This window comes from Suricata suricatta, chromosome 8 (genome assembly GCF_006229205.1).
Source record: "Suricata suricatta isolate VVHF042 chromosome 8, meerkat_22Aug2017_6uvM2_HiC, whole genome shotgun sequence".
Lineage (NCBI taxonomy): Eukaryota > Metazoa > Chordata > Mammalia > Carnivora > Herpestidae > Suricata > Suricata suricatta.
Window position 1 is genome coordinate 43,723,712 of NC_043707.1, and position 25,820 is coordinate 43,749,531.

At 43.7% G+C, this 25,820-nt stretch overlaps 1 protein-coding gene across 1 annotated transcript in view; it reads left to right on the forward strand.

The window, feature by feature from the left end:
* The window catches only part of TBX15 (T-box transcription factor 15), a 101,236-nt gene that overhangs the window by 25,437 nt on the left and 49,979 nt on the right, over window positions 1-25,820 (forward strand). The gene's annotated exons all lie outside the window — the stretch shown is intronic.

Below are 25,820 nucleotides of genomic sequence, written 5' to 3' on the forward strand. Positions count from 1 at the left end.
AACCTGAACTGTGGGGAAGGTGGCAAGTTCTTCAGTGCTAGCCTAGGGAGCGTACTTGGGTGGAAAGTCACGTTGGGCCCATAAACACGGCAAGATGGAAAGGCCGCCAAGAGCAGAGACAGAAATAGCTGAAGGGTCCCTCATCCCGCCTCACTCAAACCCACCAGCTCCCGCCAGACATTCCTCTCCCTTGCTCTGCCTTCCTTCTTTCTCTTCTGTGTTTTTCTTTCTCTCTCCCAGTTCTGTTTTGCTCCAGGGACTCCTCAGCTGGCCTGCCGGGCCGCAGTTGGCTTGATAATCTTGGAGTTGCTGGCTCTTTTTTTGGAGTGCAGGAGAGATGCAGAGAAGCTGGGCTTCTCCAAGGGTTTCTCCTCTCTGGGAAGCCACAGGAAACATGCCTCTCTGTTCCACCCTAAGGCAACATCTTCCAGGTGTTTCTCCTACAGGGAGGAGAGGAATTGGCTCCTAACTCATATTTTAATCAGAGTGTTTTTGGATGTGTTGAATTTGTTGCAGATATTTGTGCTTATTCTGGTTTGGGAGTCAGATTTCATCTCTTTCTCGTTTGGTCTGCAGGTAGCCCTCATAGCACACTGATCTGAGCTCGTTGTCTGGTTGAAAATGACCAATCAGGAGCCTGGAGGAGGACTGAAGCTGTTCCACAGAGCAAAGCTCTGTGTTTTGCTAAGTGCTCCGAGTTGGTAGGGAGATTTTAGGAGATGGGTAAAACACAATAGCCCTGAAACAGGTGCTGCCATAGCAGGAACTCCGGGGAGGGCTCAGCCCGGCTTGGCAGCAGTGGTGTGTTGTTTTCCAGCTACAGAGGCTGGAGCCCTGCAGTGCTGACAGAGGTCAGGTACTGGAAATATCAAGGACCATCACCTCTGAGGCATCAGCCCCAGGCACCTCGTATATTTCATGTTAGGATGCAGACTGCAACGTTCTGCCTTCCAGCAAGGAGAGCTGGTGCCCTCTCTGTCTCTCAGATGTCTATAAACACACCCTCTCGTTCGCCTGAAAGCTTTCTGGCAGGAGGGCGGAGTGTATCCTCCCCAGCCCAGCTTCTGAGGCGGGAGTACTCAGTCAGGTAATACGGGAAGCGCCTAGCACAGCTCCTGGGGTAGAGCAGGGACTCAGTCATCAGGCTTCCCTCCTGCATTTGACCTCCCCTTTCTTCTTTATTCCTACCTTCTTCTTTGAGGGAAGCTACCAGAATGTGTACTAGAAGACCCCCCCCCCCCCCCGCTTCATCAATTTGCCATCTCACTTACTATTCCAGCATCTATCTTTGCCCCTCCTGGGGCGAGACATCTGTTTAATATTTTCGTTCTTTGGAACCAGGCCATTGGAAAGCAGACGAGGCAGGGCCGGCCAGGTGGAATTGGCAGGGAGTTGGTGAGCACCTGAACATTGCCTAACGAGGGAAGACATTGGTAATGCACAGGCGGGGAGCCATGGGGATTTGGCTACCTGACTGTGGGAGGGCGGGCTGCTGGCACTATGTGAGGATATTTTAGTGGGAGCAGCGTTTAGCCCTAGACTGTGTTTCCCAGGGCAGGGCCAGCCCTTCCCTCGCTATCAAGGTAAGTAATGTTTTAGTGCAGTGTTAAAAATAATAGTTAACTAGCTTGAGTTTAAATAACAAAATAATCAAAGGTAATGTGAAAGAAATCCATGATAAACCAAGTATCAAAATACTGGGGTGATAGTAATACAGATCTTGTCTGTCTTAGTGGCCTCGGGCTGCGATCACAAAGTGCAGGCGGGGCGGCCTGAACAACACTTATTTCCCTTGGTTCTGGAGGCTGGAAGTCCAAGGTCAAGGTCCAACAGAGTCTTTCCAGTGAGAGTTCTCTTCCTGGCTTGCAGACAGCTGCCTTCTCCCTGTGTCTGCATTTGGTTGCAGAGAGAGAGGGAGAGGGAAAGAGACAGAGAGAGGAGAGAGACAAAGACAGAGGGAGAGAGAGACAGAGAGAGGAAGAGAGACAAAGAGAGGGAAAGAAGAGAGAGAGGGAAAGAAGCAGAGACAGAGACATAGGGAAAGGGAGACAGAGAGACAGAAAGCGAAAGAGAGAAAGAGGCAGAGACAGGGACAGAGACAGAGACAGAGAAAGAAATAGAGAGAGAGAGAAAGAGGCAGAGACAGAGAGACAGAAAGCGAAAGAGAGAAAGAGGCAGAGACAGGGAGAGAGACAGAGACAGAGAAAGAAATAGAGAGAGAGAGAGAGAAAAAGGCAGAGACAGAGAGAGGGAAAGAGACAGAGACAGAAAGAGCACATTTGGTGTAGGCTAGAGTGCGCACTCTCTGGTACCTCTTCCTAAAATGACACTAATCCCGTTCTGAGGGACCCATCCTCATGACCTCCTCTAGCCCTAATGAGTTCTAGTCTCCCATTTCCAAATACCATCACATTGGGAGTTAACGCTTTAGCATATAGATTTTAGGGGGACACAAACATTCAGTCCATAACACCAGCTTTAATATTTTGATATTTTGTTCATCATTGATGTATTAATTTTTATTTTTAAAAATATTGCATTAAAACATTGTTTATTTTGACAATTGAAGTTTTTGTTGCCACCTTCAATTTTGCCTTACTCACCTCATTCTTGTCGTGTCTCTGCTCTAGAGAAACCCCAACTCCCGGATCTGGGGAAGGGACATTGGGCCAAGGCATCACCCTGAGCTAAAGGATCAAGGTCGACCACTCATTGGATTGGTCCAATGCCAACCAATTCTTCATTTTCTTTTTCTTTCTTGATCATTGTCAAGTGTATGGTTGCATTTTCAACACTTCATATTTCTGTTGTAACATAGGACTTTGCATTTCATCCAAGACTGCAATAATTAGTTAAACATAATGTTCCATAATTAAATCTAATTTTAAAAATTCCTCATATGAATGGAGGTAGTCAGGAACCAGAAAACCCATTCTGAACGTGCAGCTTTATTAGGTGATCTTTTACTGTCACTTCTGTAATTTTGGGGTGTCTGCAGATTTAATCTGATTTTAAAGACTATTAAAGTCTTTTCAGTTCTCTGATAATATGGTGACTTTTTTCAAAGTCTTTTTGATAATTTCCCCAAGTTAAACATATTTTAACTTTTGGTTTTGATATAATATTAAATTTATAGAAAAGTTATAAGAACTGTACAAAGAATTTGTCTGTATACCCTTTACTTAGTTTTGCTGTTTATATTTTGTTTCATTTGCTTTCTCTTTCTCACTGTGTGTATACATGTACACACCAGCATATGTGTATGATCACACACATATTTCTCTGTGAACACATATATACATGTATGTATGAACACACACATATACACATACATACGTGTATATATCTACATATAAATATATAATTGTTTTCTGAACCCTTTGTCAGTAAATTAGAGACCCCATTCATTGGTATAATCTGTTATATAATCCACAGTCCATATTCAATTTTCACCATTTGTCCTCATGTTCATTATAGATATTCTTTTTTCCTGGATCCAATATCTAATCCAGGATCACACATCACATTTGGTTGTCAGAGTCCTTTAATCTCTTTTAATCAAGGACAGTTCCTTAGTCTTTCCTTGTCTGTGTTTTTTTTTTTAAATAATGCAACTTTTTTTTTTTAATTTATAAAAAAATGTTTATTTACTTTTATTTTTGAGAGAGAGAGAGAGTGAGCAGAGGAGGGGCAGAGAGAGAGGGAGAGAGAATCCCAAGCAGGCTCCTCACTGTCAGCATAGATCTTGATGCAGGGCTTGAACTCACATACCATGAGATCATGACCTGATCCAAAATGAAGAGTTTGACACTTAACCAATTGAACCACCCAGTTGCCCTGTCTGTCTTCACCTATTTAGTTTTTGAAGTGCTCAGTCATTTTGTAGACTGTTCTAAATTTGGATTTGTCTGATGTTTTCTCATGTTTAGACTGAGGTTATGCATCTTTGGCAGGAATACTATAGAAGTGATGTGTTTTCTGTTTACCATGTCAAAAGTCTGTTGGTTTATCTCCATTTTGGTGAAATTAACTTCTTTTTTGCTTTTTTTTTTTTTTTGAGATTACATCACCCAGCTGCTGTTTTCTTCCAGTTGTATTGAGATTTTATTGACCTAAACATTGTTTTGGTTTAGGGTATACAATGGAAAAATTTGATGTTTGACTACATTGTGAAATAATTACCACAATAAGGTAGTTGTGTCCATCTTGGTGATGTTTGTTTTGGGCACTTCGTGAAGGACATGCCAGAAAGTTTTCTCTACCATGAGGTTAGTTTGTTCTACTTTGAAATTAATAAATAATTTATAGAGAGTTATTTTGAGTTGGCGTATCTTTGTTCCTAATCAAACTTTCACTCACTTGTTTCAACATCCATTGATGATTGCTTTCCATTTTCATTTAGTTCAAAGCATTTGAAAAATTTATCTTGAGGTTTCTTTGATTTATATGTTGTTTAGAAGTGTATTGGTTAATTTCCAAGGATCTGGCGATTTTCCAGCTTTCTTTCTGCTATTGATTTTTAGACTACAGGTTTGTAGTCTTGAGCAGACACACTTGCATGGGGGGCAGTGTTCCTCCTCCTACCCCTGTGGATGGGACAGGATGGCTACAAGGGGACCAGCGTTGGATGTCTCCCTTCCCCAGGTAAGGTTAGGTTCTGATAAATAGTTTCTTCTGAGGGTGTACCTTGTTGAGGAGAGAATGCTGTGGCATATTTCAGAATGGTTCCTTGTTTTCTCCTGAGGCTGGAAACGTGAGGGGACTCCTCTCTGATTTGCGATGAAGAGTTCCTGGAGGTGAAACTCACAGAAGTGTGGGAGCCTCCTAGGACTGGGTCCTCCTGGAGTTTCGAACTCTCAGACTTGTCCAGATTGAGCCCCAGCAATTTGTCAATCTCTGTTCCTGCAGAGGTCTGTGCTCATGGGTTTCTGCTCCAGTTCAGTTGATTCTCAGTATCTGCCCATCTGTCTCTTCAATTCGGGGTAGGCATGGGGTGGGGAGCGGCTTGCCCTGTAACCTCCTTTCTCTGACACATCTAAGGAGAGTTGTTGACTTTTCAGTCTGTTCAGGTTTTTAGTCATTGTTCAGATGGAGTGGTGGCTTCAAAGCTTCTTACATGCTGGACCAGAAACCAGAAGTCCATTGATAAATAATATTTTCCTCTCTATCATTCCTTCTATATTTATTAGCTGATCATCCAGTGCAAGGAGGGGCTTTTCTTTTTATTAGTTAGTTAAATAAAATATTTCTGTATTTATTTATTTAAACAGACTCAGACGCATAGGTCCCTGCATTATTTAATGGATTATAACTTGTTCTTATTTATTTTGATACTCCGATCACTCCCGACTTGGCCAGTGGAAGTCTTTTCCAATTAGCTCTTGAGTGCTTTGACATGTTCCCCTTTTTCTTTGCGTACTTTCTTACTTTTAATGCAACAAGATGTTCCAGGATTGTCTTGCACTTTTCCTGCTGTAGCCCTAGCACAGTATGATTAAATCATGCTTCATGAACCTTTTTTTTTTTTTTTTTTTGGAGAGGTTATTCCTCCAACTAAGCTGAAGGTAGAGTTTGGATTCCATGTTATTTGTTATGTCCATTGTACCACACATTGTGTTCTGTATGTGATATCATCAGCATTTCCTATGAAAAGATATCATCAGTTAGTCTTCTTTGAACCCATTGTTCTGCTTTAATTTAGCATTTCAGGCTGGGCATTCGTGTATCCTTTTGATTTAGGTAATTGCTTTTTTTGGGTCTGTTTGTTAAGAACTGCAATTAAACCACCTCCCAGTTAACTCAATATGTCTAGTGATGATTGGTTCTGTGCTTAGTCCTTGTTGATTCTCTAGAAAATAAAATATGGTACCTACTCCCAAGAATATTTTAGTAGGGAAGACAAGAAGAGCCTACACTAACCCATGGTATATAAACCTCACTGCATTATATGGGGGCCAGCAGTAAGTCTGTACCAGATCTTATGGATAAGGATGGATAAGGCAAGCAAGACCCCATAGTTCATAACCATCAGGACGGGAAGTCTTTGTAGACCTAGGAGGAACTCTGCATATTTGTCTTGCCTAGACAGATGAACTGTTTCATAGATGACCTTTTATACCTGGGCTATAAACCACAGTGGGACACACAGAGGGAAGAGTGGGCCAGGTCTCACTAAATTTCCATACATAAGCATTCCCTGAAGCCTAGAGCCTAGAGGTAGGAGAGCATGACATTATGAGATTCTCTGTCTGTATTCCCTCCTGATTGTCCTAGAGCAGGGGGCTCTGAGTCTTTGTACAGTTGCTCTTGGGAGCAATGTTGCCAGACTCTGGTAGAAAGAATATTACCTAGGAGAAGAGCACGATAATGTTTTTTTCTGGACTAATCATTTTGTATCTCCATCCTGTCTACACACTAGTTGTAAATGCCTTGGGAACGGGGCCCTGCATTATACTTACTGGCATATCCCAGTATGTGCATAGGAATGATTCATTGATTGGTTGTTTTTCTGAAATAACTCCAACTGCTTTGGGCTGTGTGACACGGGATACAATGATGAGATTTGTTGAACTGTGTAAATATAAAACTTTTGCTGTGTTAGCTTAAACTTGTGGCCTTAGAATGGATCTTGATTCCCTCACCCACTTTTAAAAATGTTTGTTGATTTTTGAGAGAGAAATTGGGGAGAGAGGAAGACAGAGGATCTGAAGTGGGCCCCGCACTGAGAGTGGAGAGCCCAATGCCGGGCTCAAACCCATGACTGGTGAGATCATGACCCAAGCTGAAGTTGGACACTAAAGTGACTGAGCCACCCTGGTGCACCTAGATTTTCCCTTGTAGAAGCAAAATCCCTACAGTAGTTCCAGACCTCACTTTTCCTAAACACTTTTTTTTTTTAACCACATTGTTCCTTATTTAAAAAGTAAATGATCTTTTAGAAGAAAGGTACTCTCTATACTGAAAAATCTCTTTTAAATAAAAGTAAAATTATGACCCAGATGATCTTCAGTGTTAAGCTGTGGGCAAACCTGAAGCAAGAGAGGCCTTTGGCAACTCTAAAATGAAAGCGTATAGGTGACTTTTCAGCTGCCCATTAAGACAGCTGCTGGATGATCTTCATTCTTCATGCCACTTTCTTGGGCCTTACTCTTGGACCCAGCAAAGCCTGAAGCTTTGTATCTTATAATTCTCCCAGCAAAGGATATACTTGGGATTCTGCCCTACTTATTTATTTTTATTAATTTTTAAAAAATGTTTATTTTTGAGAGAGAGAGAGAATCCAAAGCAGGCTCCAGGCTCTGAGCTGTCAGTGTAGGGCCCGAGGTGGGGCTCGAACTTACGGGTTGTGAGATTGTGACCTGAGCTGAAGTTGGATGCTTCACCAACAGAGCCACCCAGGTGCCCCTAAGGTTCTGGCCTCTTAATGGTACAGTATGTTCTGGTAGAACTTGAAGGCTGTATTGAATAAGGAACCATCAAGTCATGCAGTTCTCACAGCTGGGATGGCCCATGTGCATCAACTTTGGAAATCAGCAGTTGGATTAAGGAAATCCTCCAATCTGAAATGAATATCAGCTTGATTTATTAAGCCCAGAGATATTTCCTGTCTTAGAGATTTGCTGGTAGGCCATGCTTGCCTTAAGTTAAAGGGTCAGATTTTCCCGTAAGCCCTTGAGCTCTCTTGCTATTTTGGGTAACGGCCTCTCCACACACATATGCTTAATCAGGAACCAGAGCATAGAGAGTGTTGTCGACTTTGTCCTGTGCTGCATTAGGATCCCTTCCTTGGCCAACTGAGTGCTTTTGATGAGTTCACCCCTCTTCTGCAATCATGTTGTAGGGCTTCTGATTAGACATTGTTGTATGTAATCCATCCCCATGTTAACAGGCATTCCTCCAAGTGACGACAAGATCTGGCCTGTGGTGGATGATGGCTCTCCCCCGGGATCTCCTGGGGACAGGCTGGTGCTTTTAGAACTGCCGTGTGCCTTGATCTTAATTTATCTGTTGTATTCAATATCATTGGAAGCCGAGAAAAGGCCACATACCTGACCTCTGTTCCAGGGCTGTGATATTGCACCCACTCCGAGCTTCCTTTGATCCTGCCTTTGGCAAGCCAAGTAGGGAAACTCCTTGGTCCCCAGTGGTTCTTCTGTCTTTGCCCATTTGTGACATTTAGTCTTAAAATTTCGGTTTGATTTGATTGCAGGTGGAAGAAAAGGAGGCCTTTGAGGATCTGCCGGAAAGTAGGCTTTTCCAAATGTCCACATGAAGATTAGTATTCCTCCCAGTTGTCACCTGGCTGTCATGTGACAATTCTTGAGGGAGAGGACATTGGGCTATTGGGCTTTGTTTGGGCTTCCTGGTCATGAGACTTGGAAAGGTGGCAAAGCCATTATAGACAGCGTACAGTATTCATGTTTGGGCCACTCCCACACCAAAACAGACCACTCCTTGGCCTTTTAAATTTTAGAATGCTTCTTTAGAATGAATTCAGATTTGCTGAAATCCTGTCTGCCTTTGTAGGAGGTAAGAGGATATTCACCAATTTTTATTGAAAAAATTCCATGAAGAGAATTGTTGACTTTGTGAAGGTGAAGGTCAATAAACTGGAAAGAAAGGAAGGAAGAAGGGAAGGAAGGCAGGAAAGGAAGAAAGGAAGGAAGGAGGGAGGGAGTAAGGAAGGGAGGAAATTGAAACAACTTTGTGTAAAATATTAGTGCTGAGTTAGGAGATCACAAGTTCAGACAGTTCAGATGCTCCCATGTGTGTAACATCATAGGTGTTATGGACACCTGGCTTTTCTCATGCATCTTCCATTCCCATCTGAAATCTTATTATGTGAACTGTGAAATAATGAAACTGCATCTTAAAATGTGTTTTATAATTGGAAGCAGTGGCCTTGATGAATTTTGTCACAAAATCAAGTCTTCAAGAGCACGCTGTCAGTTGGCCACAGGCTGGAAACCAGTCCCTACAATGTGGAAAAGGGTCAGGATTGGATTGGGTCTATATATTAAAAAAAAAGAGAGAGAGAGAAAGAAAAAGAAATGTCTCCTTTCTTCCAATCTCCTTTTGGAGCTTCTTTCTCTGTTTCTTTTTTTTTAATATTTATTTATTTTTTATTTTTGAGAGACAGAGCACGAGTAGGGGAGGGGCGGAGAGAGAGAGAGAGAGAAACACATACACACACACAATCTGAAGCAGGCTCCAGGCTCTGAGCTGTCAGCACAGAGCCTGATGCAGGGCTCGAATTCACAGACTGAAAGATCATGACCTGAGCCAAAGTCAGACATTTAACTGACTGAGCTACCCAGGCGCCCCTTTTTCTCTGTTTCTCTCCTGCTCCAAAATGCCTGAGTTGAGGGTAAATCTAGATAAGAAAAGGATGTACCATTTCTTAAAATGCTAAGGGTTTTTTTTCCTGGTGGTGTCCTGTGCTTGGTTTTCTGAGACAGCAGAATTCCAGGTAAAAGAAGTTTGTTTTGTGGGCTCTAGGGTGCGTTCTTGGATAAGAAAAAAGTCTTTGTCAGCCTTCCCAGAGCTGGAGAGTAACTGATTCTCTTTGCAGAGCCTCCTGTGGCTGGCCCACCGGGGAAGGTCAGCCGTACTTCGTGGGGCACCAAGTCTGGGCATCTGTGGGTGTTCAAGCCTGTGTTATGGCTGGCTGCCAAGGAGACACAGGGGTTACACACCTGGCACTCACTGCTGGTTGGCTCCAGGATCGTAACCAGGCTTATGAAGAGAGAGGTCTTCGCAAGGCTGTCCCTTGGTGAGGGCCCGTTGGAGAACTGACAGTCTTGGTTCCTGTCTGAAGACCTGGTTGGTTTCAAACACAGAAAACCATACATGATCTGCTGCCGCAGCCCTACATTCCTCTGAGTTGTAGGCACTGCTCGAGGGTCCCATTCAGATTTCTAACACTGCTAGGGACAGGGTCCTGTCCAGCGTGCAGCAGGGATGGCACTAGAGAGAGAACCTTGTAGGGGCCGTGGGTCCAGAGAAGCAGCGAGGCCCACAGAGGGGTGAGAAGCCCTGACATCAAGTTGGTGTGTGGTGCACATTGGCAGGGATGGGAGCAGGAAGCAATTCTGGCCCAGGCCGGTGGTGACCTTCAGGTGTACCCCCTTCTGGGATTCAGAACGATGGGGTGTTGCCACCAAGGCCACGAGGCAGAGCAGAAAATGGCATCTGTGGTTGTAGCGGGTGATCTTTAGTGACTGCCAAGGAGAGCTCAAGTGCCATTTGGAGACCCCTGCCAGCCACGGGGGGGGGGGGGGGGGGGGGGGGGGGGGGGGGGGGGGGGCGGGGGGGGGCGGAACGGGACCAGGGCCTGGGATTCTGCAGATCTCCTGCCCCAGGCTCTGAGCCAATGGCTTGCTATTGTTACTCAGAACTCCTCTGATGGCCTTCCTCCAGCTAGGAGAAGGGGGACAGGTTACTCCTCTGTCTTCAGCACAGAGGCGTCCCAGATTTGTATTCCGGGAGACTGCCTGTGAACAGCAGACAGTGTGTGGAACTCCATGGAAGTCGATGTAGGGCTCTACTAACAAGTTAGAATACCAAGCCAGTGAGGGACAATGTCTCTTACAGTGGAGACATAAACTCCCTCCCCATTACTTTGTCCTCCTCTGACAGCTGGAATTTAGCCATTTCTAGTCTCTGGGTAAGGAGAATCTTTTGTCTGCTGTCAAGGAAATCTATTCCAAACTAGATGTTTTATGATTTTACCGATGTGTTGTTTTTCTCCCCCTGGTCATGTGTTTTCTGGAATATTCTATACTTACTGTATATAGCTAGATGACATCTGAACAGTGCCATGATCCTGCCTGTTCTTAAGTTTGCATGTACGTAGTAACTGTAATATGAAAACTGCACATGGGTGCTGTTTTTTTGGGTGGCATAGATGCTAGCTCTCCTCCTGAGGATCACTATGACGTGCTGGGCCTTCCTGTTTTGACTGCCTCATTCGACAAAGGCCCAAGGTCACACATGCTGAGGTTGAGAATGACTGCCCCCCTCCCCCACCGTCCTCCAGTGGAGCACATGGTGCTTTCACACCAGCAGGCTTTGAGGAACTGAAGCTGTTCTTCTTATTCTTCTTGGCAATAGTGTTTGACTCTGGTATTCTGTTGAACCTGTTGGAGAATAGTGAAGGGCAGGCTCATAGTTCTTAAGATATGAGTATCAGATATTCCTTAAAAAAAACAAACAAACACTAACAGCAAAACCACATCAGAGGGTGCGCAGCTTAGGCCTGTGCCCCTTCTGAGGCTTTTCTGGAAAGGCCTTGGGCTCCGGGCTAAGCATGGAGTGTGTCCTGAGGGAATGTGCTTGAGTGTTTTCTTTCTGCTGCACTTGGCAGAGTCTTCAGTGGTCCAACATGGCTCTGGCCTCCTTAAACTACATTGAAGGCCACAAATGAGACCACATCACGAGGGCTTCTGCCCTGAGGCTGCATGGAGAGAGAGAGGTGCTCTTCATGTTAGTGAAACTTGGCTCTGCTTTAGTCAGCTTCATCTTGGGTCCTTCATTCCCAGCCCTTTTTTGTCCCTCCCAGTGGAGAGCAAGTCAGACCTGGTCTTGCTTGGTGAAGCTGGAGAGGGGTCTCTCCTTCACCAGACGTGTGTGTGCCCAGGTCCCCAAGGCTATGGGCACTTCCCGTTTCTGTCCTTTGACAGCAGTCCTTTAAAGTTATTTTGAAGTTGTGACCCTTTTTTCTTTTTTTTAATTAAAAAAATTTTTTTAAATTTATTTTTGAGAGAGAGACACAGCGTGAGCAGGGGAGGGCCAGAGAGAGAGGGAAACACAGAGTCGGAAGACAGGCTCCAGGCTCTGAGCTAGCTGTCAGCACAGAGCCTGACTTGGGGCCCGAACCCACAAACCGCGAGATCATGACCTGAGCCAAAGCCAGACACTCAACTGACTGAACCACCCTGGCGCCCCTGTGACCCTTTTTTCTTTACCCTCCCCACCCACTCCTGTCATTTGTGCCATGTGGCCAGAACATAACATACCAAATTAAAGGTGAAGTATTCTATTGTGTACTTAATGTAAGCTGAGGGATGGCTTTTCAAGACAGGTGTTAGGATGTTATCTCCTCTCTGTCTGTTTTAAATGCAAATGTATTGCAAGGAATACAATGGATTGGAATGGGATGGAATATTTAAAATTAGGACTGTCTTAGAGAACTTGAGCTAGCTGATTGCTACAACCATAGGGCATAGAAAAGAAGTTGAAGACCATTCTTGTCTAGAGGTTGTGTGGAGATTTTGTGAACCTCACTGAGAGAGATGGGAGAGGCATGAATTATGGGTCAGTGTGGAAGCATCTGTGTTTTCCTTCGATCTGCTCCTTATTCTCAGGGTCCTGGGAATCTGGGCCACCTCACATCCCTGAACCAGTGCTGTCTGAGAGGCAGATAAAGTAGCAGCTGCCTCTGTTACCTTCAGACTCCAAGGCCACGGCTAAGGGCCTTACCGCTAGGTCCCTGCCAAGCCTTTGGCTTTCTTGAATGACTTGATCACACACTGATGTTTCAAGGCTGGGTGCTCCCCAGCTGGAGCCCTGAAAATGCTTGCATGGCATCCCTCGAGAAGGAAATTCACTTGAAAGAAACTCACACAAAGTAAATCACCGGGACCGGATGGTTTTCATCCAAGAGTTGGGAAAGGAAATGAAGTGTGAAATAGCACAGATACTGATGAAGACATTAGTTCTCCATTAAAACCACAACTGTGTCAGGGCAGAGGAAGTTTGCTAACATGATGACCTTATTGCTGGAGGAGAGAGATTAGTGGCCTATCTGCTGCTTCCAGAAAACCTGGTCCCCTTGGAAAGAATGGCACAAAGTATGAACGATAACACAATAGCCTTTATCCCCTTAAAGCAGGTGAGAGGGACAGCATGCCGATTCATGCATGACAGCATTTTAGTAGAAACCTTGGAAAGAATATAATAGTGAATATGTAACATATAGGCTGCTGTTCTCTACTTCTGTGCCATGGCAGACATTGCTAATCGATCTGGTACTCTTCCCTTTAAGCTTGGGTTGGATCTCCTTAGTTCTGTGCTCTTGACTGTCACCATCAAATAACCAGAGTTGACATATGTGTTAAACCTCATTTTCCTTCTTTGCCTAAGAGGATGTATTTTATCATGGACCACATGAGGTTATAATTAAATGATAACTCATGACAAGAAGGGAGTCTTTCACAGATAGTTTAGTTTAAGAGCATGACAAAATACCTGTCACATTCTTTCTTCTAAAGACTGAGTTAGAATATCCATCCTGAGCGATCAATGGATGAGAACTGGATCCAGATGTGTAACCCCAACTCAGACCACAGTAGGGTCTTTATGGAGGGAAGAGAGGTCACTTCTGCTGTGGAAACAAGAAGCATGCTCCAGAAAGTTCTTTTGAGGAATGAGAATCAGCAGCAGCCTCCTTCATGAGGCATTTCCCTGCAGAGTTGTAAACAGTGTCGCATCCTGCCACAATGGTGACTCGGTGGGGCACAGCAGTGAGGTATGCTTTGAGAGAAGAGCTAGACTGAAGCCCAGGGAGAAGAGAGACAGGAATTTTGGACCCTGGAGAAGCTTTATGGAAAACTGGAAGTCTTCCTGGGATTGGCCTTCACTTCACACTAAGGGAGCAGAAGACCCGTTCTGCTGCAGATCTGGGAATCCCTTGGAATCCATAAAACGTTTTATCACGAGAGTGAACAAAGCCCCCTGTCACTGATAATGACTGAAGCAATTTGCTACAAGGGCACCAGGGTGTCTCAGTCAGTTAAATGTCTGGCTCTTGATTTTGGCTCAGGTCATGATCTCATGGTTCGTGGGTTCAAGTCCCACATCAGGCTCTGTGCTGGCAGCATGGAGCCTGCTTGGGATTCTCTCTCTCTCCCTTTCTCGCCCTGCCCCTCCCCTGCTCATGTGCTCTCGCTCTCTCTCTCTCTCTCTCTATCAAAATAAATAAACTTTAAAAAAGTTTAAAAAAAAGCAATTTGGCTATAAGAACTATCTTATTAGCCTAGTGATCTCCATGTAAAGGGATGTGTGATATAATAGATCTCCTGGAATATACCATAATCTGATCATTTAAAAATAGTCGCCTGCCTGTCCCGTTTAGGGAAAAGGCTATTTTTCTTGATCAGTGAAAAGATGCAACATACTCCAGTTAACAGAGAATCGGAATACAGTAAAATGCCTGTAGCATGGGAGAGACCTTGCCTGTACTGTGGTTTCTCATTGATAATTCAGGACCTTGTCAGGACGTCGTCATGCTCCAGTCATCCCTGGGGCATTGGGCAGATGTTATTGCTCAGGGGCCCCGGCAGCAATCCTGCAGTGGGACCCATTGGTCAGCAGACCTGGGTGCTTAGTCCTCACCCCTCCAGCATGTTCCCCGAGATCTTGCTCAGATCTAACAATCACAAGGCATGGGATGGGACGTTGGGAGGGCATTTTGTCTAGATGTTTTCTCACGGAGCAAAGAGATTATCATCTCCATTTTAAAGTGAGGCAGTAGTTGTTCAGCAAAAGAGTAAGTGAAGTGGGCAATGTGCCAGGGCTGAGGGTTTAGGGTGGGGAGGTGAGAGGAGAGAGTGCAGGCTCCCAGCCAGCAGACCTTCTCACTTCACCTCTTTGCTTCGGCGCCTCGGTTTCCTATCTTTAACGGGTGTGCAAAAGTAAGTGTGGGTTTCGCATGGTGTTTAGAGCATAGGGAAAAATCTCTGTGGACCAGATGATTAAATGTCATGCAGATGACTTCTATTGCAAAGGCACTTTACAGTTGGTGAAGTGCTTTCGTCTACAAGTGTTTAACCCCGCTGAGGACTCAATGCATGGGGTAAGCAGTAGGGTTCCTTATCCACTTTCCCCAGATGCCTCAGCTGAGACTCAGCGGGACGAAATGGCTTCCTCAAGGTCAGACCAAGGTCAGAATCAGGGCTCATGCTCCTGCCTTCTGGTTCTGAACCCCAGGTTCCTTTCACCACATAATGAGAGATAATGGAGAGTTCACTCTGTTTATCATTCACGTCTGTGGCAGGGAGTCCTTCCGCGTCACAGCCTGGTAAAAATAGACCGTGAGGGCAAGAAGGTTCTCAGCAGCAAACAAACTGAGCTCACCAAAGTGTTCTCGTGGGCAGGCTCGGTTGCCGTGGCCTTTAGGAAAGCCTTGGCAGTCCTGCAGTGGGCAGTGTCACCTACTCGTCTTCCCTGAGGAGCTGCCTCTTGGCTCCAGGGACGGGCGCAGGCCCTGCCCTAGAGGACACAGGGTGAGGGGTGGAGGGTGAGGGCCCGCAGGTTTCTTCTGAGGTGTGCCAACCACTGACCTGGAGCCCATCCCTGGGGAGGGGCCAGATTTTGTGTCCCACAGGGGTCAACTTACTGTGGTTTAACATGCACGAGGAGAAATAACCTGGTGAGCCTGGCCTTCTGTGTCACTGAGGGTTTTCTGAGAGGCAGGGAAGGGCAGCAAGGGAGTGTGGAGGAGTGAAAGTGGCAAGGCTGAAGACAAAGCCTCATCAACATTCCTTTAAAGATTCATATATTTTTTAATTTGAGAGAGAGAGAGAGAGAGAGAGAGAGAGAGAGAGAGAGAGTGAGTAGAGGAGAGGGGCAGAGGGAGGGAGAGGGAGAATCCTAAGCAGGCTCCATGCTGATGGAGTCTGATGCGGGGCTTGATCCCATGACCCCAGGATCCTGACCTGAGCCAAAACCAAGAGTTGGATGCTCAACAGATGGAGCCCCCCAGGTGCCCCTTCTTAAAGATAACTCTTAATCCCCTGAACTCCCTCCCAATGATTTGATATGTGCTATAATTTTAAAAAGTTATACATACATGTATATGCAGTTAAAATGCAGATGTATGAGAAATAAAGAATCATACAGAGAAAGTGTAACACTCACAGAGAAACACGGTGCTTTGTAAGGAATATGCTTCTGTGAAGACGTACCACTATTGTTTTGGGTTATATTCTTTTGAATATTTTTTCCTGTTGGAAATATTTGGTTAAGAGGACATGCTTTATGTATAGGAGAAGAGCTTAGAAAATGGATGTTTTCCCCACGTGAAGAAATCCTGTCAAGCCAGGTGGTTTTTGCCCTGTTAAAGTCATCGATTGTTTTGAGAATCCCATAGATACCATCCATTCTCTTCCTAGACAAATGCAAGTTCTTACAAATTTGACACAACTTTAGGTCAGATAAACCGCCAGAGCTCATCCACTGACATTAGGTTAATATCCTTCTTGTTGAAAAACATTAGAAATGGATATTTTATGAAATAATTTTTCCTTTACAGAATGATTCCCTGTGTGCAGTTGAGACGGTTATAATTAAAATGTAGATATACAGCCAGTGTCACACAACATATTCTGATTTCTGTGAGGTTCCCTAGCCAATAACATTTGTATTTTACAAATGTAGTCATTACATATTCATAAATATATAGGTAAGTTCTGTGCCCAACATTGGCCTTGAACTCACAACCGCAAGATCAAGAGTTGCATGCTCTACCAACTGAGCCAGTGAGGCGCCCCCACATTCACTTATAATTTTATCTTAGTTTTTTATTGGTTCTTTTAAAGATGCTGTGTAGTGTTACTCCATTGTAATTGGTATCTGATAACCCATGTGATATTGGTATAATAAGGGAAATCTGCCTTTCACTGTAAAATCAATTTTGATTACATGTAGAATATGGTATATAAAGTAATATTTTAATGTATACAACAGCCCACAGGCCATCAGTAAGATCTCATCCTCCAGACTTGTGAATTCTGGGAAAAAATTACTTCCACATGTTTCTAAAACTATTTAGGATTTTTGACTGGTTGGTGGTCTATTGATTCTAAGTATCTGACATGTCAAAACGCCATCTTTAAACTCCACTGATGCATAGAGGCTTGGAATTAGCCGGGGCTGAATTTATTACAGAACAAAGGGAGGTGATGATTAATACACCCATCTGAGCAGTAGGGGGGAGAATAATCCTTGAATGGATTGGATGCCATGATACTAAAACCACATTCTCTGAGCGTTGGGTCCTTGCCCAGAAATGGGGAGAGGCCAAATACTGATGCCTTTTAAATGACAGGGTATCTCCATGGGACTCTGGTCAGGGACAGTGACACAGAGAGTTGAGGGTCAATAGGGAAGAAGCCTTTCTTTCTCCTGTGCTCTAGCAGAGTTGAGGACTAGACCCACTCCGTGTGCAGTAACACCCAAAACGGACAGCCTCCCCCAATTAGTGTTATCCAATTATCAGTCTGCCTGTGTGGGTGGAGATTAGATTGAAGTGTAAATAAAAGAGTTGTTTTTTGTTTGTTACTTTTAGCCACTAACCGGGAATAACTTACATTTATTTTTTGGACTCCAGTAGGCTACTTTCAAGATAGGCATAGAAGCTGCCAAGAAGCTGAAGTGAATTAGTACGTACTGTCCCCCAAGAAGTCAAGGGTGCTAGGCAGGCTTTCCCTGTTTCCTGGCAATATCTGATAGATTCTGTGCACTCCCAGAATGTAATTCCAGGGAAATTTATCTTTGTAAGAATAGATGGACAGAGCACTAAACCTCTTTTCTGAAAAATTTTTCCGTTATTCTCTCTTTCCTCTAACATGTCTTATAAGCTTTAGAAAAAGTCTGGATTTTTAAAATCGCATGATCTAATAGCATTGATGGAGGTTGAGTCTCTGAGAGAGACCACCAGCAGAAGAGTACCCTCCCGAGGAGGAAACAGGCCATTAGGAAAGTCATTTTGACCCCCATTCCCTGGAGGGAATCACAAACCCAGGTGCTCAGGAAATCTCCTGTCACGCTGAGATGGGCCGGGACACGGTGCCATGTCCGAGGCTTCTAAATACAGTTCAGGCTGGGTCATCGTGACAGATGCTGGCCTGGCACTGCCACAGGTTTGCAGTGGAGCTCTCACAGCTGAAATGCCACGGCCCTTGGGCTCCAAGCCCTCCTGGGCTGGGACGGGGACAGGCCATGCAGAGCCTTATGGGGAGGAGGGTAGGAGCAACTCTGGCAAGGAAATTCTGCTGCCTCGGTGACACTACCACTCTTTCAGAAAGCAGCCGACACTCGGCGACCCACCAGCTATTTTAGAAGCTGTCAGTTTCTGAATTGCTAACATACTTGGAGGACACTGTCTCTTCAAGAGTCATTCTGACTGAGGTAGGTAGTCCTGGGGGAAAAACAGGGGCATGCTGTAGCCAAGGTGTTGGCTGAGGAATCAGTGGAGCTCAGTGATCTGGGCAAGATGACTCAAGGAGTCAGTAATGGAGTTAGGAATAACAGGTTGACTTCGGGATTCCCAGATCAGCAGCTACTCCGAAGACAGGGTTAGGCAATCCCTTACCTTGCCCCACCCTCTTCTTGGTCATCACCAAAAATCTGCCCTGGGGTGAGTGAGCATCCTTTGACATCTCATTTCTCTTCTGGGGAGGGCTTTAGAGGGAAAAGGAAGACCAGAGAAGACAAGAGGGGGGCTTTTCCTGGAGGGCTCCGGGGACTTGGGATGTGAGGATGGGATTCCAAAGTGTTGTTAGCATCTCCAGCTGCGGTTGGTGAGTTGTAAATATAAAGACGCTGCTGTGAGTACAATGAATCCAGGGTGCTCCTTTCCCCCTCAGCACTTGCTCTGTACCCCCAAAGTGGATTCTTTTCTCTTGTCCATACATTTGGCCTTAGGATTTCTGAAGACTGTGTGGCACAGTGGATGAGTTCAAGCTTTCTTCTCTCTGGTACTTCCGTGGGGTGGCTCTGGGCAGGTTACCACAGCTCTCAGACCTCATCCTCATGCTCCCTGGAAGACTCCCTCAGGCTCTAGATCTTTTCTGCCTCCTCGTTTGTGTTTTCCTTATCCTGAGACAGAGGGAGAGTGCTCTTCCCAAAGGTGTTACTTGGGAGTCAGGGGACGCCGCAGCCTCCCTGCCTTTCTTGTGTTTCTCCCTTCTCAAGGAACAGTGCCCTTGGACTGCTCCTCCAGCCAAGGATGATCTCTCTGCTTCTCTGCTCAAGGCTAGAGTTCGCTTCTCCAGTCCCATTTCCTTGCTGAAGGTCCAGCATACATCTTTGCCCCGTGGTATTCCCTGTTGTCTCTTCTTTTAGATTCTAGTCATTTCCCTTCTCAGTGGTGTGGCGGCCATTGTGGACTAGGAGGGCATCACGTACACAGACCCACTCAAAAGTATGCTTTCTTCACTGATATTTTCACTGTTCCTTTGCTCTCCTTGCTTCTGTTTTTTCATCATGTCTTCTAACACTATTCAGTTTTGATAGTTTCTGCTCCGGGCCCTGAATTATTTTCTCACCATGTGATTTTTTTTCCTGTTCTATATTTTACATTTTCTATGTTAGGATTTGCTTTTCTCCATTTGAGAGAACACAGACTTTCTTTCTCTCTCTCAGATATGGATAGGGAGTTATTGGGGAAAGATCTAACCCTTGTGGTCACTTCCCTTCCCAAATGATGAAAGAAACTAACATTTAATATACTCGTGCTGTGTACCAGAAGTTTTACTGAGGGTTATTGGCATCTCTATTTTAGATGAGGAAATTGACCTAGAAGGTTAAGTCACTTGCTCAAACTCATACATCTGGGTCTATGTGATTCTTTTTTTTATTTAAAAATTTTTTTTTAATGTTTATTTATTTGAGAGAGTGAGAGACAGAGCACGAGTAGGGGAGGGGCAGACACACACACACACACACACACACACACACACACACACAGAATCTGAAGCAGGCCCCAGGCTCGGAGCTGTCAGCACAGGCTCGACTCGAGGCTTGAACTCATGAGCTGTGAGATCATGGCCTGAGCCAAAGTTGGACACTCAACCAACTGAGCCACCCAGGTGCCCCTGGGTCTTTGTGATTCTAAAGAGGGACTGTGTTTTACTCCCTTCCTGGCAGCATCTCTGGAAACCCTGCTTTCCTGCCGACAGCATAGACCCTTGTGGAATAGGGGGTGTGGAGGGTGTAGAGTCACTCTGCTCCTGGAGGCAGGAGTTGCTCTGTTTCTGAAGGAGAGACCTGTGTGCCACCTACTTCTACCTCAGCATCACTAACTCTAGCACTTGAAAGGTAAAGCCCATTTTATCCTCATGACCACAGGCATCTTTCTCTTCTTGAGTTCCTATGGAGGAGAGTTAGTGTCTGATAATTTTTCTGATGCTTGGCTGGGACTGAATTTGCTGAACTCATTTGAAGCCCGTGAAAGGCTTCAGGTCTGACCTTGTCAATCAGTTTAACATAACTCACAGTCATGGAAGGAAAAGTGGGTGGGGTTCCAATCGTTTAGGTTCTAGGTAGAGGTGACCCTGTTGGGATTGGGAGCATGGCATTTACTGAAGACACCTCATTACTGAATATACATTGGTCTCCTGAAGTAGATCAGAAGATGAATAGTGTTCAAGATTCTTCATCTCACCTTCAGTCTACTGTCCTAGAGAACAGTCTTCTGTCACCTCTCTTCTCTTGGCTTGCTAAACATACAGCATTTCATTCATTCATTTATTCAATAAAAGTAACATTTATTGAGTGCTTAGCATATGCCAGGCACTGTCCCAGGTGCTGAGGATACAAGATTCCTAAGGCAGAATTACTTGCTCTTCTCTAAGCCGTCTGGTAGACTTTACTGCCATGCTTCTGCCCTGAAGTTCCCTTTTCCTGGAGGATCCTTCTCCTTTCCCTATTTCTGCCTTTTAATCTTGCAAACATCTTTTCATCAGGCCTAGAAAAGACCACTGGGCTGGAAGGGGTTCTTCTCACCTCTAAACTTCCATAGCATTTTGTTGATACTACTCTTAGATGTAGTCCATGAAAATTAGCATTTCTTTATCCCCTTTACTATTGATAATGTATTTACCTAAACACACAGACATACTCTGTTAGTGATTCATAAACATTTCACACAGTAGGTACTAATGATATCCTCATTTTACAGACAATAAAACTAAAGCTTCAAGAGGTTAAGTGACTTATTCAAGATCAGACAGTTGGAAAGAAAGAAGTGAAATTTAGAACTCAGTCTTTGGAATTCCAAATTCCAGTCTCCAATGTGTTTGATGCTTTATTGGATTTTGACTTTTCTACTTTTATTAGATTATTGATTGACCTGTCCTGTCTCCTAAGTGATTTTGTAAGTTCCTGAAAACCGAGATTACATCTTATTCAATTTTGTGCCCCTCATCGTACCTAGCACATTGCTAGGTCCAAGCCAGTTAATCAATAATAATTTACTGAGTAAGTAAATGATTCATTGAATGGATGATCAGAAGATTACTGGGGAGATAGTAACATGGTTGCCAGCCATGTAGCTCTCTTATATTCATTAAACAGGAGGATTCTCTATGTTTGGCATGATACGTTGGGTTTTAAACTTAGTGTAGCTGGTGGTCTCGTGTATAATTGAAGGGAATTTCGTATTCCTGGCTGTAGACAAATGTCTAACCTACTTACATGTTTGAAATTGACATCTCCATGGGCACTGTTTCTGGAAGGCATGGTTAAATTATACTTATTGCTTGGAAATTGGCTGCTTACTTCTTCCCCTTTAGTATATTAGCATGAATTTGTTTACTTATTGGTGCTCAGTGAGAATATCCTAACAAGGTATAAAGCAGGTTCTTCTAGGGCCTATGGGGGAAGGCCTCCTTCTCACTTCATAGAAATTAAAAGACCACTATGGAAGATGTCTGATGGTGCTATGGCAGTGACTGAGCTGGTGGTGGACAGTTCAAAGTAGTTGTGGTTGCAAAGAACAAACAAGGACTGACTTGGGGTTGAGTGAATGTGTCACTTTACCCAGAAAAAAATGCCAAGAGCCTCAAAGAGGGGCCTGTGTTGACAGCTGTGGGTCCAAAATTGACTGGTAAATCCTGAAGACCACCCAATTAGGATCAACTTTTGGAGGACTTCTGGTAGAAGAGCTATTTTTATTTTATTTTATTTTATTATTTGTTTAAAGTAGTTTATTGTCAAATTGGTTTCCATATAATACCCAGTGCTCTTCCCCACAAGTGCCCTCCTCCACCGTCACCACCTCATTTCCCCCTCCCCCTTTAACCCTTGGTTCATTTTCAGTGTTCAATAGTCTCTCAGGTTTTGCGTCCCTCTCTCTCCCCAACTCTCTTTCCCTCTTCCCCTCCCCCTGATCCTCCATTAGGTTTCTCCTGTTCTCCTGTTAGACCTATGAGTGCAAACATATGGTATCTGTCCTCTGCCTGACTTATTTCGCTTAGCATGACACCCTCGAGGTCCATCCACCTTGCTACAAATGACTGTATTTTATTCTTTCTCATTGCCATGTAATACTCCATTGTATATATATACCACATAGAAGAGCTATTTAGATTGAATATTGCCATGTGGCTTGTAGCCATTTTTAAAAATTATTCCCCTTATGCATTTTCTGTGCTTTCCATGAGGAATATTTTCTTTTTCTTTTTTTTAAATAGTTTATTTTCAAATTGGTTTCCATAATACACCCAGTGCTTCTCCCCCACAAGTGCCCCCCACCATGACCATCACCACCTTCCCTCCCTCCCTCTCCCCCTTCAGTCCATGGTTCATTTTCAGTGTTCAATAGTCTTTCATGATTTGTGTCTCTCACTCTCCCCAGCTCTCTTTCCCCCTTCCTCTCCCTATGGTCCTCCATTAGGTTCCTCCTGTTAGACCTATGAGTGCAAACATACGGTATCTGTCCTTCTCTGCCTGACTTATTTAGCTTAGCATGACACCCCGTGAGGAATATTTTCTGAACCAAAAGTCAATCTCAAAAATTTTAATTTTGTAGGAAGAATTAAATAAAATACTTGGGATTAGGACTGTTCTAGAAAACCCAAGACCCATATTTGTCTTTATTTTTCTCGGTCTTCCTGATTAACTTGATCATTAGCATCTAATCTTATATGTTTATTTGATACTTTATTGTTTATAAATTCTTTCACATACATTGTTAACAGATGAATTCTTCTCAAATACAGATATCCACTCAGGACTATCAAAAACTTTTGGGCTGTGAACTATGACCTGAGTTAAGCCTAAATTAACTAAATTCTGCCCGAGTTAGAACTACCTCAGCTGCTTTTTCTTGTCTTTCAATACTGTCATTATACATTTCTCAAAGTCCGAACATTTTCTAAGTATCTTCTACTGTTGTTTTGCTTATGGTCTAAGCTAGAATGAAAGAGTGGTTTGACATTGACTGTGATCTTCAATGAACTGTCACCTTTGGATGTTTTCCCTAGAGGGGGAACTGGGGATAGGAAGTAAAAGACAACAAAAAGGAGCTTTTTGTACTTGTACTTACTTAATCAGTAGTGTTAAGGTGGTGCAGGCACCTCATATATTCCTGAACACAACTGTCCCTCTGCAGAGAAAGGAAAAGTCCTGTCTGGCTTTGTCTTGAATTGTATCCTCTTCCAAAAGAATTCACAATGTCTTAGTTTCCATAGAGCTATATTCTGACTGAGGAGCCAGAACATTAGCTCTGCATTTCCAAGTTCAGCGTGGGAAGCACCTAGCACCGAGGGCTCATTCTGAAAGAGAGGAAGTAGTGTATGGTAGAAAGAATGTCAACTTTTGTGTCAGACTAACTCAGATCCCACTATGACACCTATTATGTAATGTGAGAAGACCTCTCAATCTGGCCAAGCCTCCGTTTCCTCCTTTGTAAAATGGCAACAGGAGTGCTTACTTCATAGAGTTTTCAATGAAAATTACATGAGATAATGTATATGAAGTATCTAGTGTAGTGCTTATAACCTCTATTCCCTTTTTGCTTCCACCTTCAAAGTACGCTGGGGCATTAGAAGTTGAACCTTTAATGACATTGAGCCTTCATCTGATCAACAAGAAATAAATATAAAAATTACTGCTGCCACTTCTTTGCAAAGCCTCTTTAAAAGGCTGAGTTCTCAGTGATGGCTTTGGGTCCTTGCCTCTGGTTCTGTGTATCACTGAGTGAGATGCTGATTGTCAGGTGGAGAGTGCTTTAGGCAGCTGAGAGATAATGTGCTTTTGGTCTCCTTAATTGGCTTATTGGCATGGGAATTGCAGGCTTCGGGTTACCTCCTCCTTTTCCCAAATAGAACTTGGAGGGCATGGAGAGCTCAGAGACTTCATTCCACCACTGAAGTCATCTAACAGGCTTGTTTGAGTGTTTGCTATCATCATAATTTTAGTTTAATCCAACCTGGGTTATAGTTCATTCCTGTGAAGCTCTGGACTCTGGGTATCAAATTTGGGCTCAGTCCGTACTCGGGTCAGGGCCAAAGGCTCTGCTTCTGCCATATTTAGAATTACTCTGTGAAAAATTTCATCACCAGATTTTGCTAAGCTACCTGATAAAATCTGGCATCCCACAACCAACTTCAGCTGCACAGGTTCTCTAGAAGTAGGTATTTACTTGAGCATGGTGCAGAGAGTGCTGCCTGTGCTGGTATGAATGACAGCCCTTGGACGGCTGTGGGAGTCTTGGTTTTAGAGACTTCAGGATTTAGGAAACCAAAGGGTGGCTGCCTCACCAATATCAGATAGGAAGTACCATTCAATATAGTCATGTCCTGGTTGTTGGCAGAAGAAAAATGAATGATTATCATCTGGGCTGTGTCTTTCTCTGTCTCAAGCTATTTTCTTCTTTGGAGTAAAATATGATAGCTGAAGTCCAGACGTATGGAAGTGGCACTGTGTGTATAATCTCAGAACATTGTACATCTACCTGACTTACAGTTGTCTTCTCTGACCCATCTCCCACCATGAAAACAGGCTGTTCTGCATCATTCATATAGAAGATGTGGCAAAACATTAAACTCAGCTTGTAGAGTTCATAATCTGGAAAGGGAGACAGAATTACCATCATTTTCATTTGAAAGAATACTTTGATATAAGGAAAACAAAGTCTAAGCTCTGTATTATGACACCCAAGTTCCTTCTGGAATATAAACTCCATGTAGCCAGAGATTTTTTTCCTCTGATGTCTCAAGAATCTAGAAGTGTGACTGGCTCATAGTAAATGTTAAATAAATAGTCATTTATTTGAATTTGAATTGAGTCTGACTTTCTACCTGTATCTCTTATTTCACCTCCCCTCTTCTCTTATATATTTTAAGCTCTATCCTTATCAGTGTGCTTGTAATTCTCCAAAAATGACAAGTCCTTACTAATGCTATTCTAACTACCTTAAATTCCATCTCCGTAATTTCTTTGTGTGCTCATATTGAACTTCTATTTCAAGTCTATTCCCAAATATCACCTTGTGAAGTCTTCTTGATCCTAAATTATTGATTTGCTTGCTTTTCAAAGCTCCTTGATTCCTTACTCCCGTATTTGTTTGGACACGTATCAATCAGTCTTTAAGAGTTTGTGTGTCCTTCCCATCAGATTGTGAGCTCCTTCAGAGCTGATCTGTCTTGGTCCATTAATATATAACCTGATCGTTACAAAGCAGAAATGTTTGGTGAAATAAAAGTGGAATTAAATATAGACTTATATGCCTGCAATCCTTGGGAGGCAGAGCTGATGTAATCTAGATTTTGGTGTCAATAATATATAAGATGGTGATAATAATAATATCTCTTAGATTTCTTTCATTAAACTTGTTATATATATGAAGTCTTAGCAGAGCACCAGATGCACAGAAATTTGCAATAGATGTTGACCATTAATTCTTTGGTTGGGATAGCTCTGTGGGCTTATATTCATCTCACTGTCCAAAGTCACTGGCACTTTATAAACAGAATTGTTAATTAATGTCTTATCATAAGGATATAAATATAATTTTCTAAGCCGGAGGATATCTT